The 19,471-nt window shown below is 46.3% G+C and overlaps 1 protein-coding gene across 5 annotated transcripts in view; it reads left to right on the top strand.

The window, feature by feature from the left end:
• Positions 1 to 18,286: 18,286 nt before the first annotated feature.
• The window catches only part of Ark2n (arkadia (RNF111) N-terminal like PKA signaling regulator 2N), an 85,583-nt gene continuing 84,398 nt past the window's right edge, over positions 18,287 to 19,471 (top strand). For 3 of the 5 annotated variants that reach the window (XM_027935664.2, XM_027935661.2, XM_071602793.1), the window contains exon 1: positions 18,686 to 18,973. The gene's annotated coding sequence lies outside the window, so the exon portion shown is untranslated. Of the gene's footprint in view, positions 18,382 to 18,685; positions 18,974 to 19,471 lie in introns of those variants that run through there. The other 2 variants (XM_027935662.3, XM_027935663.2) reach the window with 2 other exon arrangements.

The following is a 19,471-nucleotide window of genomic DNA, read 5'->3' as shown; positions in this document are numbered from 1 at the left end:
ATTGCAGTCTGGTGAAACTGGGAGCAAAGTCAGCCACCGCTTCAGGCTCCCCATTCACAACACCAAGCTAAGTGTGTGTTGGTTTCCATTTGTTTTTTGTTTGTTTTATAGTGCTGGGGATGGAGCCCAGGGCCTTATGCATGCTAGCCATATGTGTGTGGGTTTTTACCTGCTAGATGGTGATAATCGTCTGCAACATGGAAAACTAGTACTTTAGAATGTCACTTCACCTCCCTGGGCCCCAGGTGGTCCTCTGTACATGAGGGAGATGGTTGGACTAGGCCATCTACCTAGGATTCATCAGGCTCTAGCTTTTGCAGACTGCGTGTAGGTGGCAGATGCTGAGCACTGTACCGTTGAGACAGGGAGAATGGTCTTCCCCTGGCGGGGGCGAGCAGATCGGCCAGGGCACTGTAGGTGCCAAGGAGGTTTGCTGTTGATGTGGCTGGTGCACAGACAGAAAAATGCAGGCAGCTGAGGACTCACTGAGTCCCCAGTGACCCATTTGCCAGGCTGGACACTGATCACAGCTGGCACCAGTCCTGGCTGCAAAGGCGATCAGCTTTCAAGAGCAGGAGAAACAAACGTTCTCTTTTCCCAGCTTGTAAGGCAAGCTCCACCATGCTGGACCTCTGCACCTGTCTCTGTGAATTTAGGAGGGGGGAGCAGCCCCCCCTCTCGACAATCTTCGTCTTGAGGCATCTGAAGCTCTTGGGCTTGTGACCTCTAGAACTTGGGGACCTGGTGGGGAGCTGAGTCAGGGAGGGCATCAGGTTTCCTTCTGGCTCTCGGCAAACTTGGAAACCAAATGAGGTTGTGCTTCTGTTTTCTCCCACCCAGTCAATCTGCCAAGCCTCCTTGCTTCCCATGTCTCCTGCCGTCTGTCCCATGGGTCCCCACTGCACCCCAAGGTGGAGCATCTACGTTTTGCCCTCCCTCCCCTAAATCCTCACTCACTTACACCTGCCGCTCTCATCTGACTGTCTAAAGGAACTGTCCCTTATTAAATTCCTTGGGGGATGATCTCATTAAGCCTTGTTATGGGTCACTTCTATTTCAGGGAGTATAAATGTGCTGCAATCTATGGGCAGCTAGTTAATTGAGACCCGAGGAAGGGGTTGGGGGGAGGGGGCCCCAGTGAGGTGGCAGAGAAAGCCTGAAAGTGTGGGGAGTGTCTGGCCCAGTGAGGAACTGGGTGCTGGCTGGAAGGAAGAGGCTGGGGGGTACCTGTGAGCGAGCCAATAAGGAAAAAGACCCAGACCTTGGAGTGGGAGGGGGTCAAACTCTGGGTCAGCTGCAGCCTGATTCACTGAGGTAGCTTCAAAGCCACCTCCCAGCCCTCTTTACTCACTCCTGCTCAGACACACGAGTCCAGACTAGCGCCAAGTGATAAGGGCCTGGGCCAGGATGTGGCCACAGTGATGGAAAAGAAGGAGATATGAGAGAACTTGGAAACAAATTTGATATGGGGATGATGGAGAGGAAAGAGCCCAAGATGACCTCTAAAGATCCCTGGAGAACGGAGATTGGTGCCACAATACAAGCCCAGCAGAAGCCTCAGATCAATGCCAAGTTTACTGCTCTGGTGCAAGAATTCTTCTCCACTAGTTTAAAAAAATTTTTTTTTTCCTTTCTGCAGTTCTTCCAGCTCTTTCACAATTCATTTATTCCTGTGTACATTCAACCCAAAGAAAATGAGATCTATGGTAGGTAAGACCCAGTGCTGAGCCCTGGCAAATATTAAAAAACACATTTCTTGGGCCAAACACCTTAGTTCTTATAGAGTAGTTAGGTGCTCTCAGCATCTCTCACTTGTTTTTGGCACTACCAAAAGTCACATGTTCATGTGACTTAAAGGCCCCCAACCCCAAAGCTTTATTCATCTTTGTATTCTTTTCTCAACATTAGCTCTCCGGAAGATTAGCACAACTGTTTGAAGAGAGGGCATTGAACCCAGGGCCTCAGTCATGCTAGGCAAGCACTACATCCTCAGCATTTATTTATTTATTTATTTATTTATTTTTAATTTTCAGACATGGTTTCACTAAGTTGCCCAGTTGGTCCTCAAACTTGCAATCCTTCTGCCTCAGCCTCCTGAGTAGCTGAGATTACAGGTCTGCGCCACAGCACCTGGCTACCTTTTCTTTCTATGCTCTTATTTTAAGGATGTGAAAGTGTTTTATGAAGTTTGTTTTCAGGCAGGTGTGCATGCCTGTAATCCCAGTGACTTGGGAGGCTGAGGCAGGAGGATAGCAAATTCAAAGCCAGCCTCAGCAACTTAGTGAGGCCCTAAACTACTTAGTGAGAGACCCTATCTCAAAAAAATAAATAAATAAAAGGGATAGAATATGGCTCAGTGGTTAAGCACCCCTGTAGTAAATCCCCAATACCAAAAAAATTAAAAGTAAATAAATTTTAAAAAGTTTGGTTTCAGGATGGGGATGGCAGTTCAGTGGTAGAGTGTGTTTAGCATGAACTAAACCATGGGTTCAATTTCAAGCACCAGCAAAAAAACAAGTTTGATTTCTAAGTAAATGTGGGGTAATTCTCTATTTCAGGAAACAATAACAATGTGAGTTTCCACAGAGTGGATGTGGGTTGTGACACAGAACCTCCACTCCTGACTCCTAGTATTTCCCTGGAGAGAGGGCTCCATTTGAATCCCATTCCTGAAATCTCTCTGGCCTGTCTCCCTTGGGAAGAAGAATGACTCTCCTGATTTGAGAGTTGCCAGGAAGGAACTGTGCTCACTTAGCTAAACTTTGCTGGGTCCTCTCTTTAGGACTTTGTCGTCTACAGAGAGGGTCTGTTCTCACTGTGCAAAACACCTGCCCTTTGTGGGAGAGCCAGTGTTGTTCAGCACCTGAGTACATGTCTGTCTGCTTTAGCAATGACAGAATAGGACGTGCCTAGGGATTATACATCTACATTATGTCCTCCAGTGGAGCTTTATCTGCCATAAATTGACATTCAAACGCCCACCCACACCTGTAATCCCAGCAGTTGGGGAGGCTGAGGCAGGAGGATCATGAGATCAAAACCAGACTCAGCAACTTAGGTAGCCCCTAAGCAACTTAGTAAGAACCTGTCTCTAAATAAAATATTTTTTTAAAAGTCAGGGGATGTGGCTCAGTGGTTAAGCCCCCCTGAGTTTAATCCCTGTACCAATAAATAAGTAAAAAAAAATTTTTTAAATATAAATGTCCACTTGTTTTCTATGTCTTATTTCTCAGTTGGTTGCAAACTTGAGGAGAGGAAGAGAGAGGGGGCGTTATTTATTACACACCCTTCCAGATCATCAAGGAGAAAAGAAATACAACCCATCATAGTCCAAGTTGCCCATGAACCTTCCTTAGGGAGTTCATTGTTTTTTCGGAACTCCTATCTCACCAGTGCCTCCAACCACTCCCAAATGGGCATCTATCCCCAGGCACACTCATTTCCAGAATGGCCTGACTCTCATTCCACGTGAATCTTTCTAGTCCCCACTCCTTTGTGCTGCCAAATTCTCTTCATTCTTGGAGTCCTGGCTCAGAGCTCTCCTCCCAGGACAGTCCTCACTGAAAGGCGCAGGCCACATTGGCACTTCCTTGTCTCAATTGCTAAGATTCTGGGTGCATATTTCTCTTATGCTGTCAGACAGTTCTAATGTTAGGTGACTTCATGACTGTCTTCCCCACTAGGGCAGACCAGGTTGAGGGCTGCACTGGAAGGACTTCCTATGGTTACACCTATGTCCCCAGTGCCTTACTTGGTGCTTGGCTCCAAAGCAGGTGCCCTGAAATCCCTGCTTCAGTGAATGAGTAGTAGATTGACTTTTTTTTGGGGGGGGGTGGGTACCAGGGATTGAACTCAGGGGCACTCAACCACTGAGCCCTGAGCCACATCCCCATCCCTATTTTGTATTTGATTTAGAGACAGGATCTCACTGAGTTGCTTAGGGCCTTACAGTTGCTGAGGCTGACTTTGAACTCGTGATCCTCCTGCTTCAGCCTCCTGCGCAGCTGGGATTAAAGGCATGTGCCACCATGCCTGGTGGGGATGACATTTTTGATATATTAAATTATATTTTTTTCTCATAGCATTCTGCTCTACCCCTTCTACTTCAATCATACCGCCAGGCAGTTGATTCCCTGTGTCAGGGATTTGGACTTAGTACAAAAACAGAAGGAACTGAAGACCAATAATTCTTCTTGTCTTTTTTTTTTAAAAAAAAGAAAGAGAGAGAGAGAGAAAAAGAGAAAAAGAAAGAAAGAAAGAAAGAAAACAACTCGGGTTAGGTGTGGTGGCGCACACCTGTAATCCCAGAGGCTTGGGAGACTGAGGCAGGGGGATAGCAAGTTCAAAGCTAGTCTCAGCAGTTTATCTAGGCCCTAAGTAACTTAGGACCCTGTCTCAAAATAAAAAATAAAAATGGGGGGTTGGGGATATAGCTCAGTTGGTAGAGTGCTCACCTCGTATGCACGAGGCCCTGGATTCAATCCCCAGCACCACAAAAAAAACAAATAAAATAAAACAGCTAGAGAGATGTGGCTCAGTGGTTAAATGCCCCTGGGTTCAATCCCCAATACCTACCGCCCCCCCCCCCGAAAAAAAAAGAAATGGCAAGTATCCCCTTCTCTCTTCTCTTTAGCTTCACTCTGTCCTTTGTACCTCGATGTTGAGACCTAAGCTCTCAGGGATCACATGGAAACGGAATCTCCTTCTTCTTCCCATGCGTGGAAACTGGGGACTAAAGGAGAGAAGGAGATGTCTGTCTGCGTGGGAGCTGTCAGCCTGGGGTCCCTCAGAAGCAGGCCTGAGATAAGAGCTTGCCAACTGGCTGCGACAAGTCCTTCTGTCACAGTGACTTTGCTGGCACTCCCTCTGGCACGCAGCAGGCAGGGATGGTTAACCTTGGCAGTGAGTGCACAGCCTCACCCCCTGTAGCTGGGGGTAGTCTCTTTGAGGCCTCCTGGGAAGACAAACTGTTTCCTTGGCATTCCTGGCTCTTCAGGTTCAACAGCATCCCTGGAGTTGTTCTGACCAAGGACACACCTCTGTGAAGGGACAGATGTGAAGACACATCATTACATGAAAGGATCAGGACCTGCCAGGACAGGAGCAGCTTCCTGCAGTTCTATGGCAGAGGGCTCTCCAGCTTGAGTCCCGGTTGCCCGCTCCCGGTTGCCCTCATCCTTGGGTGGATTGTAGATAAGTTCTTAAAGGTCTCTGGGGAAATTCTGGGAAAAGTAAGTGTTCCCGGGGAACTTCTTCAGTGCTTTTTTAAAAGATCTAAACAGTCTATATTTGGATTCTAGCTATGCTTTATTGTTATTTTATTTAATTTTAGCAGAACTAGGGATTGAAAACAAAGGCACTATACCACTGAGCCACAACCCCAGCCCTTTTTATTTTTTTGAGATAGAGTCTCACTAATTTTCTGAGGCAGGCCTCTAACTGGCAATCCTCCTGCCTCAGCCTCCCAAGTACTTAGGATTATAGGAAGTGCCACCATACCCAGTGCATCTACACTTTAAACCTAGTCTTATCCTTTCATAGAGGGAAAATTTGCCCCCACAACAGCAATCTTTTCCTTCTCTAAATTATGACATCAATAATTTTATAGCAAAGATTTATCTGTGTTTTTTTTAAGTTATTCTTGTCTTCTTAGATTGTAAATACTAGAGCTTGTTATTTTCCAGCTTTGGAAGAGTTGGGGTTGAGGATTGATATGAATACACAGATGTCTGTGTGTTAAACTGGCCTTTCTATGTCACCAGAATGTTATGATTTGAGGATTCTGTTTTTGGCATGGGGTACTGGAGATTGAACCCAGGGGTACTTAACCACTGAGCCAAGTTCTCAGCCTTCTTTTGCATTTTTATTTACAGACTGTGTCTCACTAAGTTACTTAGGGCCTTAAATTGCTGAGGCTGGCTTTGAACCTCCCGATCCTCCTGCCTCAGCCTCCTGAGTCACTAGAATTTTAGGTATGCACCAGTATGCCCAGCCTATGATTTAAGGATTCTGTAAAGCCTGGCTCAAGAAAAATATCTACCTCTCCCTGTCCTGTCTTATTATGTGAATTTCCTTTTTCTTTTTTGGTACCAGGGATTGAACTCAGAGGCGCTCAACCAATGAGCCACATCCTCAGACCTATTTTGTATTTTATTTAGAGACAGGATCTCACTGAGCTGCTTAGTGCTTCGCCATTGCTGAGTCTTGCTTTGAACTCACAATCCTCTTGCCTCAGCCTCCTGAGATTACAGGAGTGTGCCATTGTATCCGGCTCCTATTTGTCTTGTTACATCACTCTGACAGATTTCAGAAATGTGTTTGTATTAGTTGAAGAAAAAGTATTCCATCATGGAAGGGGTAATAGATAGTCAAATATCATTCTAGTAAGAATTAGTTTCCATAATGAATTGCTTAAATATGGAGACTTGGAAGGCTTAGAGACTGGGTCCTAGGCCAGGAAGGTTTGATTATTGAAAGGAGGAACAACAAGGAGAATTGAAGTTTTAGGGTCTTAAAAGATGAGAGAAAGTACTGGCTGGCTAAGTAGGGTCTTGAGTAGAGTGGGGAAACATACACTAAATAAAAACTTTGATTTCATAGTTTTGCCTTGGATAAGGATTCCTCAAGCAAAGGTTACTCATTTAGGAGACAATGTTCTATTTCATTAAGAAAGTCTTAGCTCTCTGAGGGTAAGGACCAGCTCTTATACATCTTAAGTGTCCCTCAATGTAAACCAAAGTTTTCATGAGTGTATATTCTTTTTTTTTTTTTGGTCAGGGGAGGGACCAGGGATTGAACTCAGTGGCACTCGAACAGTGAGCTACATCCCCAGCCCTATTTTGTATTTTATTTAGAGACAGGGTTGCTTAGCACCTTGCTGTTGCTGAAGCTGGCTTTGAACTCTTGATCCTCCTGCCTCAGTCTCCTGAGCCAATGGGATTACAGGCGTGCGCCTGGTGTTCTGGAGGCCTGTCCAACTGGCTGGAGGCCCCACCACCCACCCTGTTACCTCGCCCAGTTCTGTAAATCTCTGCTTTGTCTTTCTCTGGAGTGCCCATCCTGGTACCACAAGGTCTGACACCTTTGCCCCAACTCTTCAGGAGAGGGCTCACATGAAATACTTTGCTTTTTAGTTTTAGGAGATTGTTGCTATTTTTAGTCTACTGAAGTACTTCAATGAATGCTTGAATTGTTTTTATGCCAGGAGTTTTTTCAAATGATCAGCATATTATAAAACATAATAATGAGTCTAATTCCCAACCTCACAACACACACACACACACCATGGCATTGCTAAATCATGTATGTATGTATATATAAGTATGTATATGTATATATACTTTGAACCAGAGATTAAACCCAGGGAGCTTAAGCACTGAGCCATATTCCCAGCCCTTTTTCTTTATGTTCCTTCTTTCTTTCTTTCTTTCTTTTCTTTTTTCAGGGGAGGGTACTAGGGATTGAATCCAAGGGCACTCCACCACTGAGCCACATCCCCAGCCCTATTTTGTATTTTATTTAGAGATAAGGTCTCACTGAATTGCTTAGTGCCTCACTGTTGCTGAAGCTGTTTTTTTTTAAAATATTTATTTTCTAGTTATAGGTGGACACAATATCTTTATTTTATTTTTATGTGGTGCTGAGGATTGGACCCAGTGCCTCACATATGCTAGACGAGTGCTCTATCTCTGAGCCACAACCACAGACCTCTGAGGCTGGCTTTGAACTAGGAATCCTCCTACCTCAACCTCCCAAGTCTCTGGGATTACAGGCATGCACCACTGCACCTGGCTCCCCAGCCCTTTTATGTGTGTTTGTGTGTGTGTGTGTGTGTGTGTGTGTGTGTGTGTGTGGTGCTGGGGATTAAACCCAGGGCCTTGTGCATGCAAGGCAAGTACTCTACCAACTGAGCTATATCCCCAGCCCCTCTCCCAGGCTCTTTTTATGTTTTATTTTTGAGACAGGGTCTCACTGAGTAACTTAGGGCCTTGGTAAGTTGCTAAGGCTGGCTTTGAACTGGCTATCCTCTGCCTCATCCTCCATTCTCATCTTCCCAAGTCATTGGGATTATAGCATGCACCACTGCACGTGGCTACCTCCAGATATATTCTGAGGTAGAAAAAAATTGGGAATTTGGAGGCACAAGAGAAAAGCTAGCTCTCCTATTTAGCGCTGGTGGCCCTGGACAAATCATCCATTCACCCATTTGAGGCAGGATAGAAGAAATAAAAATAGGTAAAAAGGAAGCAAAAAAGAAAGAGGTACTAACTGGAAATCTAAAAGCTCCATAAGCACCATGATCAGACTAATCTTCAAACCTGATTTTCCTCCAGGCCAGTCACTCTCAAATTTCTGGAAAATCTGAAAATCTTACAGTTACTGTAAAATCACTTATTTATGAGAATTACCCCTCCTCTGCTTTTTTTTTTTTTTTTTTCAGTACTGGGGATTGAGTCCAGGGGTGCTCTACCCACTGGGCTATATACTCAGCCCTTTTTATTTTTTTATTTTGAGTCAGGGTCTTGCTAAATTGTTCAGCCTGTCCTTAAACTTGCAATCCTCCTGCCTCAGCCTCCAAGGTAGCTTAAATTACCTTATTTTGATTAAAGCTTGCGTATTCTGTTCACCTATAAAATATTTTCAGATTAGAATAAAGGAGATGTATTGGGGGGTGGGTACCAGGGATTGAACTCAGGGGCATTCAACCACTGAGTCACATCCCCAGCCTTATTTTGTATTTTATTTAGAGTCAGGGTCTCACTGAGTTGCTTAGTGCCTCATTGTTGCTGAGGCTGGCTTTGAACTCAAAATCCTCCTGCCTCATCCTCCCCAGCCGCTGGGATCCCAGGTGCGTGCTATGGTGCTGGCAAAGGAGGTATATTTTAAGAAAATTCATAATATAGGCATATTCTAAACCTTACTTAGATAGAGGAGACAATGCCAACTTGAAGATACAGGAGAGTGCCAGACCATCATAAAAGTCTTGTGAACCGTGATCAAAGAACTGAGTTTGCCAGGCTGACTCCTTCTCACATACCTTCCTTGGCCTACCTCTCAATCCCCACTCCCCATTCCCTGACCCATTTTTTTTTCTTTTTTTGAGACAGGGCTAAATTGCCAAGGCTTTCATAGTTTTTTTTTTTTTTTTTTTAAGGCTCTCATACTTGAACTTGCAATCCTCTTGCCTCAGCCTCCTGAGTAGCTGGGATTATAGGCATGCACCACCATGCCTGGCTGTAAATTTTCACTTTAAAGAACTCAAGTTGGGTGTGATGGTGCACACCTATAATCCCAGTGGTTTGGGAGGCCGAGGCAGGAGGATCGTGAGTTCAAAGCCAGCCTTAGCAACAGTGAGGTGCAAAGCAACTCAGTGAGACCCTGTCTTTAAATAAAATACTAAATAGGGCTGGGGATGTGGCTCAGTGGTCAAGTGCCCCTGAGTTCAATCCCTGGTACCCCCTCCCAAAAAATTCCCTGAAGCCCCCCAAAATGTTTCTTGCTCCAGAGGGGGTCTGCATTCTTCTCTGGGAATTTAAATGCATATCTTCAACTTTTACTTTCTAATAAAGCTCTTGCTCTTTACTAAAACCTGATGCATCCTTAATTTTTTTTCTGTTTTTCCTCCCATATTTTACTGGTGCATTATAATTAAATATAACAGTGGGATTTGTTGTTACATATTCGTACATGCACAAGATAGAACCAATGTCATTCCCCAGTCTTTCCCCTTTCCCTACTCACATTCTTCCCCCTGGTCCCCTTCCTCTACTGATCTCCCATTTTTATGAGCTCCTCGCTGGCTTTCTTTTCCTTTTTCCTATCTGGATCCCACATATAGGAGAAAACATACAACCCTTGACCTTCTGAGTTTGGCTTATTTCGCTTAACATAATGTTCTTAAGATCCATCCATTTTTCTGCAAATGATGTTTTATTCTTCTTTATAGATGAATGAAATTCCATTGTATGTGTGTGTGTGTGTGTGTGTGTATCACATTTTCTTTATGCATCATCCATTGATGGACACCTATGCTGGTTAAATAATTGGCCTATTGTGAATCTTAAATTCTTTTCTTCCAGGAGTCAAGAGTCTGGAAATTGCTAGCCCAGCACGGTGGCACATGCCTGTAATCACAGCAGCTCAGGAGGCTGAGACAGGAGAATCGAGAGTTCAAAGCTAGCCTCAGCAACAGTGAGGTGCTAAGCAACTCAGTGAGACCCTGTCCTCTAAATAAAATACAAAAAAATAGGGCTAGAGATGTGGCTCAGTGGTTGAGTGCCCCTGAGTTCAATTCCCAGTAACCCACAGCACCCCCCTTCCCCCGCAAAAAAAAAAAAGAAGAAGGAAAGAATGGCTGGGGACGTGGCTCAGTGGTAAAGATCCCTGGATTAAATCTCACTTCCACACCTACCAGAGGCAGAGTCTCCAGATTACAATTATGTACAGAGGATTGCAAATCCGGGGGTTCCTTTAACTGCCCTCTCAAATCTGATGATTCAACCATTCTTTCCCCTAGCGCTGGGGCTGGAACCCAGGGCCTAGGCCATGCAAAATTCAATAATTCTCTAGAATGAGTCACAGGATTCAGGGAAGCACTTTACTTATTACCACCCACTTATTATATTTTAATTTATGTACTTATTTTTTGCAGTACTGAAGCTCAATCCCAGGGTTTCCTGCATACTTGTCAAGTGCTCTATCACTGGGTCACCTCCTCAGTCCCAACAGCTTATTATAAAGAACACCACTCAGGAACCCACAATGACATGATGAAAGAGACAAGAGGGTGGCAGTGAGCCTGGGGACATGCTTGTTTGCTGCACCTGTAAGGAAAGAAGCCAATGAAGGAAATGAGGAGAGAGCAGAGGCTGCCCATCAATAACACAGGTTTATTCAGGACAAAGCTGCTAAGGGGGCCCGGGGGAGACTGAGACCCATCTTCTGCTTACAGTCTGGGGTAGATATGGGGGGGGTGGTGGTGGTGGGGATGGTGTGGTGATTAGGCCATTGCTAGTGGGCTGTCAGGCTGTCAGGAAAAGGGTCTTTGTGGTGTCACCTTCATAAGGAACTAGGTGTTTTTTAGGATTTAGCCCCAGATAACAGCTTCCTTTCTTATGATGATGGACTGTTTGGGATTTCTTTGCATGATGGTGGAGCATTGTCTGGGTTTAGGTCAGGCTGAGTCAGTGTGACCATGAGGTGACTCTTGTTCTAAGATAGAGGATATATTTCAAAATGGCGTTGCCTATGTCAAGTTTTGCCTAACGCCACGCACACCACCCTCCCAGCACTTCACCATGCTCACCAGCAGGAAGTTCCCCAATTCCCAGGTTTCCTTACAGGCCGGCGTGTGGTTGAATCATTGACCTTTGCTCCTAGAATTCAATCTCCATCCCCTTGGTCTTTCCCACGGTGCAAGTTTGGGGTTGCAGATGGGTGTGAAGGATGGAGCTGAAAATCTCAACCCTCCTCTGGTGACCATCCCCACTCCTGAACTCTGTGGGAACCTGCCAAGAATCACCTCATTAGCATCAACTTTGAAGTGGTTAAAAGGGGCTTTTTATGAATAACAAAAGACCCCTGTCAGGGGCTAGCGTTGTGCCTCAGTGGTAGAGCACTTGCCTGGCCTGTGTGGGGCCCAGGTTACATCCTCAGCACCACACATCAATCCATCCATCAATTAATAAAGATCCATTGACGACTGAAAAATATATTTTTAAAAAAGAGACTCCTATTAGGAAGTTCCTAGAGTGTGAGAAGCATGTGCCAGCAACTGGCATAAAATTCTACCACAGATCTTCTGACTTCCTTATTTAAATACCATAGATGTCAGAGACGGAGAGGGAAGGTGGTGGCCAGGCTGTTTCAAAGGCTTTAAAGCTAATAGAAGGGCCTGGCGATACAGCTCAGTTGGTAGAGTGCTGGCCTTGTATGCACAAGCCCTGGGTTCAATCTCCAGCACCATAAAAAAGAAAGAAAAGAAAAGAAAAAAAAAAAAGCTAATAGAAGCCAAAGCTTGAACTTGGTGTCTCCTGCTGCTACTCACGTGGAAGCCTCCTAGGGCTGGAGACACTTCCCTCCTTCCCAGTGTCGTCTTCTTCTTCTTCTTCTTCTTTCTTCTTTCTTCTTCTTCTTCCCCAGCCTGTTTCATCCTTTTCTTCTCCTACTAGCCTCCTGGGGTGGTCAGCATGAAGTCCTTTGCTTCTTTCTCTCCAAGCTGTCAGTGGGCTGGGGGAGGATCTCTTTTTCTGCTGGTCTTGACCTTGACAGGTGGAAGTTTAGGTTAGGCTGAGTGCCCATGGTACACACTTGTAATCCCACATACCTAGGCAGCTGAGGCAGGGGCACTGCAAGTTTGAGGCCAACCTCAGCAATTTAGCAAGACTCTGTCTCAAAAATTAAAAAGCTGGGGATGTGGTTCATTAGTAGAGCGCTCCTGGGTTCAATACCCAGCAGAGGGGAAAGTCTAGGTAAAAGTATCACAACCAGTATTTAAAAAAGAAAGCCCAGGGACCTCGGGGATGTAGCGCAGTGGTAGAGGGCTTGCCTCATGTACTCAAGGGCCTGGGTTCAGTCCTCAGTCCAGCCCTGGAAAAACGAGAAAACCCTGGGGGCTACGGGGATTGCTTTTGTGGTATAAGTCTTGCTTAGCATGCATGAGGCCTGGGCACAACCCTCAGCATCGAAAATAAAATAAAAGCTGGGCCTAGTGGCATACACCTGTAATTCCAGTGGCTAGGGAGCCTGAGGCAGGAGGATCACCAGTTCAAAGCCAGCCTCAGCAACTTAGCGAGACCTAAGCAACTCAGGGAGACCCTGTCTCTAAATAAAATATAAAAAAGGGATAGGGATGTGGCTCAGTGGTTAAGTGCCCCTGGGTTCAACCCCGGTCCAAATAAATAAATAAATAACCAAACAAATAAAATAAAATAAAAATTAATTAAATAATTGAAGCCCAGGCTTCTTATGTTCACATTCAGACCTCAGACTTCCCTTCCAAGCTCCTCTTTCCTCATGTTAGGGGACAGACAGGTATGAATGGAGGGAACGTGAGTTAAAGAGAATAATTCTATAAAATGCCTTATTTTCCCAGAAGCCATTTATCTGCTGTCCTGTCTTGCTTAAGTGGTCAGGATATATCACATTCGGCAAACTGCCTGCTATCTGCAGGAGGAAAGCAGACCGGAAATAATGTTGATAAGAGGAACCTAAGTTTCCATGAAGGGGATGAAAGGAAAGCAAGGAACCAGGAGTCGGTCAAGCAAAAAGTGAAAGATGCAGACCAGGCAGAGATACACATGAGAGTTTGTCAGAGCTGATAAATTAAGGCACAGCTCTCCATAGACAGGGAGAGGCAAAATAGGCTTGGGGTTTGGGACTTTTATAGGGCAGGCTCAGGGATTAGAGATGTTCAGGTCCTAGTGAGGGGAGGGGTTTAAGGATGGGGTTGGTATGAAGGAGTGGCAGGCTGTTCTCAAAAATGCCCTTGGGTGGGAAAGGGAAATTTTTCTTAAAATAGTGGTTGTCACGTAAAATGGCAATCCAGAGGCTAAGCAAGGACCTTACAGGGGAGATTTTGTGACATTTAACAGACCAGATTCCAAAACTCACAGATATAAGGATGATTCCTCCCAATCACAAAATCTGTAAGAATTTATGGTTCCAATTAGAAAGGGTCAGCATGACCTACTTTAGGTCACTTTGGCTCATGCTGACCCTGTCATGGCAGTGAGTATTTGAAAGTCTGATGTCATCTTGCTGTCAGTCAAAAGTCAAGAGGCGAATATGGGCAGGACTCTCTGGAAACTTTTCTGGGATCCCCAATAATACTGGGTGCAGGGCTGGGCATGGTGGCACACGCCTGTAATCCTAGCAGCTTGGGAGGCTGAGGCAGGAGGATTGCAAGTTCAAAGCCAGCCTCAGCAATAGGGAGGCACTAAGCAACTCAGTGAGACTCTATCTAAATAAAATACAAAATAGGGATGTGGCTTAGTGATCAAGTGCCCTTGAGTTCAATCCCTAGTACCCCTCCCCCCAAAAAACAAACTAGAGTGCAGAGAGGCATAATGTTCCTCTCTCTGAGAGGACCTGTTCTCTCCCTTGAGAGTGCCCCCTTTCCCTTTTGCTATCCCTTCAATAAACTTATTCCTGTTACTTTGAGCAGTATGTCTGAAATCTTTCTGACTTGATCGCAATAATTGGGGTTTGAAGGGGGATTCTTCCCTCTGACTCAGTTCCTCTGAAGTCCCCAACTCTGTAACATTGGCTTCTCTGATCAGCCATGGGCAGTCTGGCCCTCAGATCATTGTCCTCCAGATTTCCCAGGGACTCTTGCTCCCTCCTAAAGACATCAGCTGCTCTGCATATTTGTTTCTCCATTACAAGCTAAGTGTATCCTTTCTACCAAGTCCTTTGCTAGACAGCAAGGGGCTGAGGAGGGGAACATTTAATCAGGTAGGTCAACTGACAAGACATTCCCTGCAGCTTCTTATCTACTTGCCACCTGACACTGCATCCTTGTAGTTTCTTTTCTTCCTTTCTTTTTTCTTTCTTTCTTTCTTTTTCTTTTTTTGCAGTACTGGAGGTACATACCAGGCAAGTGCCCTACCATTGAGCTACATCCCCTGCCTTTGCCATTTTTATTTTTGAAATAAGTTGTCTAGACTGGCCTAGAACTTGCAATCCTCCTGCCTCAGTCCCCTGGGACAACAGGAGTGTGTCACAGTGCCTGGCTCATCCTTGCAAGTTTCTGAATCTCAGACATATTTCTTCCACTGACCAGAAGTGCACTCAGTGTTCCTGGGTCATGGTGTGAAGGCCTGAGCAGGACAACAGAGTCTGTCCTGTGGGGCTCTACTCTGGTTGTCAGAAGCATGAGAAAAAATAGGTCCCTAGAACACAGGAGGGGGAAAGTTAGGAGGTAAACACACAGGTGCTGTGATGGATTGTCAGGTGCTAGTTCGGATGGGATGTCAGGGGTCAGGTACCATATCATACAGATCACAAGGTCAGGGTCAGGTACCATATCATAAGGCTGATCCCTTCATTAAAAAATGAGAGGAAGCTAGGTACGGTGTCGGTGTCTACACCTATAATCCCAGCTCCCCAGGAGTTTGAGCCAGGAGGATCTTATTTGAGATCACTTTGGGCAATTTAGTGAGACCTTGTCTCAAAAAAAAAAAAAAAAAAAAAAAAAAAAAAGGTGTGTAGTGAACTGGCAGTGTAGTTCAGTTGCTAGGGTGCTTGCCTAGTATGTACAGGCACTGGCTTCAATTTTCAGTACTACCAAAAAAAAAAAAAGATGCAAAGATAAAAGAGAGGTGAATTCATACTTGCTGATAAATTTATAACTGTTCTTTATATTTATTTCTACCTGTTTAAATTACAGACTTTTGCCAGGTGTGGCAAATATATGCCTGTAATTCCAACAACACCAGAGGATGGAGCAGGAGGATTGCAAGTTCAAGGACAGCCTCAGCAATTTAGTGAGGCCTTAAGCAATTTAGTGAAATACTGTCTCAAAATGAAAAAATAAAAATGGCTGGGGATATAGCTCTGTGGTAAAGTGTCCCTGAGTTCAATCCCCAGTACAAAAAAAAAAAAAAAAAAGTTAGAGACTTTCTATATGCACCAGGTTTTAGGTAGATCATCTGATTGGAAAGAGGACATCGGAGCTGGGTTCCAGAGTCCTTTACTCAAGACAGCAGAGACTCCAACATCCATCCCAGAGGACAGGAGAAGTCCAGGGAGATGCCCTTTCCTGCCATTCTTGACCACCTCCTGGCTCCCCTTTCATGACATCTCTTTGCACTATTCCATTCTGGTTCTGGTTCTAAGGGAACTTATTGCTCTGGAAAAATGAGCCTGTGGTACATGCCTGTACTGTGATCCCAGTCTCTCAGGAGGCTGAGGTAGGAAGACCACCAGTTCAAAACCAGCTTCAGTAATTTAGTGAGGCCCTAAGCAAGTTCAAGAGACCCTGTCTCTAAACAAAAAAGGGCTGAGGATGTGGCTCAGTGGTTATTTTCCTTTCTCTTTTTCTCCTGAAAGAGCCTGGGCCTTTGTCAGTACCCCACAACTTCTCAAATTCCTTGAGAACTAAAGTAGCAGAAAATGAATGAACGAATTCATGAAATAACACAGATAAAATATTTGTTTGGCACATAGTATATTCTCAGTGAATCTCAAGAAGGCAGTTCGTGGTTATGGTTTAAAAAGTGGGCTATGGAGTCAGACTGTCTGTTAGAATCCCATTACCAATGTGTCATCTTGGGCAGGTCACTCAGTGCTTCAGTTTCCATCTTTGCAAACTGGGATTAGTAATAGCTTCAAACTCACAGGGTTGTTATGAGGATTAAATGAATGAATCCATTTTTTGTTGTTATTGTGGTGGTGGTGTTGGGCAAACACTGATAGGCAAGCACTGTACCACTGAGTTACATTCCCAACTAAGGTGGATGTAACTTCTAATGTTTTGTAGCAGAGAAGTATGAGTGTGATTGATAACAATTAGTTGAATATTTCAAAATAGGTACTAGAAGCCGTGAGCAGGCATGCAGGTAATCCCAGAAACTGGGAAGGCTAATGCAGGAGGGTCAAAATTTGGAGGGCAGGCTGGACATGGTGGTTACATACCTGTAACCTCATAAGCTCTGGAGGCTGAGACAGGAAGATCCCAAGTTCAAAGCCAGTGTCACCAATGTAGGGAGGCCCTAAGCAACTTAGTGGGACTCTGTCTCAAAATAAAAAATAAAAAGGGCTGGGAATATGGCTCAGTGGTTAAGTGTCCCTGGGTTTAATCCTTAGTACTAAATGGGGGAGGGGGAAAGTTGGAGCCAGCCTGGGTAAAATAAAAAAGACAGGAGGGCTGGGGCCCTGGATTCAATACACTGTGGTGATGGTGGTGGTAGTGAAGGATCTCAAAATAGCTAGTAGTGAAGATTTTGAATGTTTTCAACACAATAAGTGTCTGAAGTAATGGATATATGATTTACCTGACCTGATCATGACACATTATTTTTTGAAATGTCACACTGTACCCCATAAATAATACAATTATCATATGTTAATAAAAATATATTTAAGCCTGGTGCAGTGGCACACACCTATAATCTCAGTGGCTCAGCAGGATGAGACAGGAGGATCACAGGTTCAAAGGCAGCTTCAGCAATAGTGAGGTGCTAAGCAACTCAGTGAGATCCTGTCTTTAAAATAAAATACAAAATAGGGCTGGGGATGTGGCTCAGTGTTTGAGTGTCCTGAGTTCAATCCCCAGTACCCTATCTATCTATCTATCTATCTGTCTATCTATCTACATACATACACACACATACATACTAGAAAATATATTTAAATTCAGCTTTTTGGGGTGAGGTGGGGATTCTGAAGGGCCAGGTCTAAAGAGGAGACTGTTAAGGGGCTGGAGAGTTGTGGGATTTTCAAAATCTCTTCCAACACAACACACTAACATTCCGTACTGGGGATAAAATCCAGGCTCGCTCTATCACTGAGCAACATCGTTAGCCCTTTTTATTTTTTCTCTTGAGACAGGGTCTCATAAAATTGCTCAGGCTGAACTCAAACTTGGAATCTTCTTGCTTTGCCCCCCAAGTAACTGGGATTACAAGCATGGGCCACCACATCAAAATCCAGCTGTTTAAAAGGGAAATGTATGAATGTCATAACGAACCCCACTACTATGTATAATTATAATGCACTAACAAAAATATCAAGGTAGGAATAATAAATGTAGCAGAAAAATATAAATGATAAAAAAAGGTAAAGACTCTTGATATTTTCTCTTACAGTCCTTTATTTTGTCCCCTTTCAGAACTTTGTATTGCTTATAGGGAGCCAGATATTGAGTAGTGAGGTTGTGCTTCGCATCTCCTTTTCCTCCTTTGGAAGCCTTCTACTCTCCAGACGGCTGTGATCGCTTCATCTTTCTCCAGGTCCCCCAACAGGAACTAATCCCTCCCACCCCCACCCCCGCCTCCCTCCTCCGCCCCATCTCTGGAACGCGCCTGGAAAACTCAGAGACAGCGCCGTTGCGTCACTCTTCCCAGGGCAAGCTGCAAATGCAAGGAATGACTCTGCAGAGGTGGAATTTGGGGCGTTTGGAACGAACGTTGGGGCAGAGCGGGGTCTCCCTGGCGGATCCCATCGTACCAGCAGGTGGCGCGCTATCTGCAAGGCTCGCAAGGTTCCCGTGCGGAAACTTGAACAGGACGTTGGGGCCACGGCACCAGAGGAGCACAGCCTGGTCTCCCCAAGCCAAGGTGATGACTTCCGAGGAAAAGTGGGTAGAGAAGGGAGCCGGCTTCCTGCTGGAGTGATTCAAGGATTCAGATTTCGCTAGCATCGGGAAACCTTCGGGAGGGGGTGAGTACTGGGCAGTGCACGGGAATGAAAGCGCTATCCTTGGTTTGCACTGATTGGCTTTTCTACCCCCTCGGAAAGACATTTCTGGAAGGGAGCTGCCTGTACAGAACGAGATCATGTGGGAAAGACGCCCGCGAAGCCGGCGCCAACGCGCCGACACTCTGCAGCGGGAGGAGCGCGGATTCTTTCCCGCCAGATGGCGCTGTCGGGCTTTCCCCTGGCCTTCTATTACAGTCCTTAGAGGCTCTCGCCGCAGCGGCCGCTCTAGGCGACCCGCGCTAGCTCTGTGGTTCCGGGCGGAAGTGAGGCGCAGAGCGGAACGGCCTCTGGTGACATTTTCTTGGGGCGGCGCGGACGACTGAAGGGAATTGGTGGTGGAGGCTGCGGAGGCGGCGAGGTTCTCTTGGCCCCGGCGGGGGCGCTGACTGCGACCCTCTGCTGGTTGCCGGGATTTGTGCCTAGAAAGAGAAGGCGGCGGCGGCCGAGGCGTCTCTAGTCACCGCGACCGGGAGAGTCCCGGCCGGGGGTCCGTGCGTGCCCCGACGGGGCGCGCGGAGCGGGTGAGAAGGTACGGCGCAGCAGCGGAGCGCAGGTGAGGCGGGAAGGGGCGCAGGGCCGCGGCCTGGCTGCTGGTCTAGCCGCGGTGCTCGGGCTGCGTCCCAGGGAAGGGTCGGGGCGAGGCGGAGGGTTGCGGGCCGCGGGTGAGGGCTTTGCGGTGTTCGGGCGCGGGGTCGTCACGGGCCAGGTCGGCGTCTCGGAGGTTCGCTGGGGGCTTGCTCCAGAACTTGGGAAGCGCGGCCCGTACAGTTTCCACCCCGTGGCTTGCCTGCTGCTGGTGACCCCCGCGTCCTCCGGCGTCGCCGAGTTGCCCTTCGCGGCCGCTGGGGCTTGGGGCAGGCGAGAGGGGCCGCAGCCCCCAGGCCGCGTGGGGAAGCGACTTCGTCCCAGGAGTTGTCTTCACTTAACTTTTCGGCGCTCAGCGGGCAGGGGAAGCAGAGCCGCAGCTCCGCCAAGTCGGCGAGCCAGAGTCTGGCGCCGACACCTGCCCCTGCCGCGAAGAGTCCCGGCGGCCTCCCCAGCGCCGCGCTGC

Source organism: Marmota flaviventris, chromosome 16 (assembly GCF_047511675.1).
Source record: "Marmota flaviventris isolate mMarFla1 chromosome 16, mMarFla1.hap1, whole genome shotgun sequence".
In the NCBI taxonomy this organism is placed as follows: domain Eukaryota; kingdom Metazoa; phylum Chordata; class Mammalia; order Rodentia; family Sciuridae; genus Marmota; species Marmota flaviventris.
Note: the sequence above shows the minus strand (reverse complement) of the source record. Positions and strands in the feature narration are given on the sequence as shown.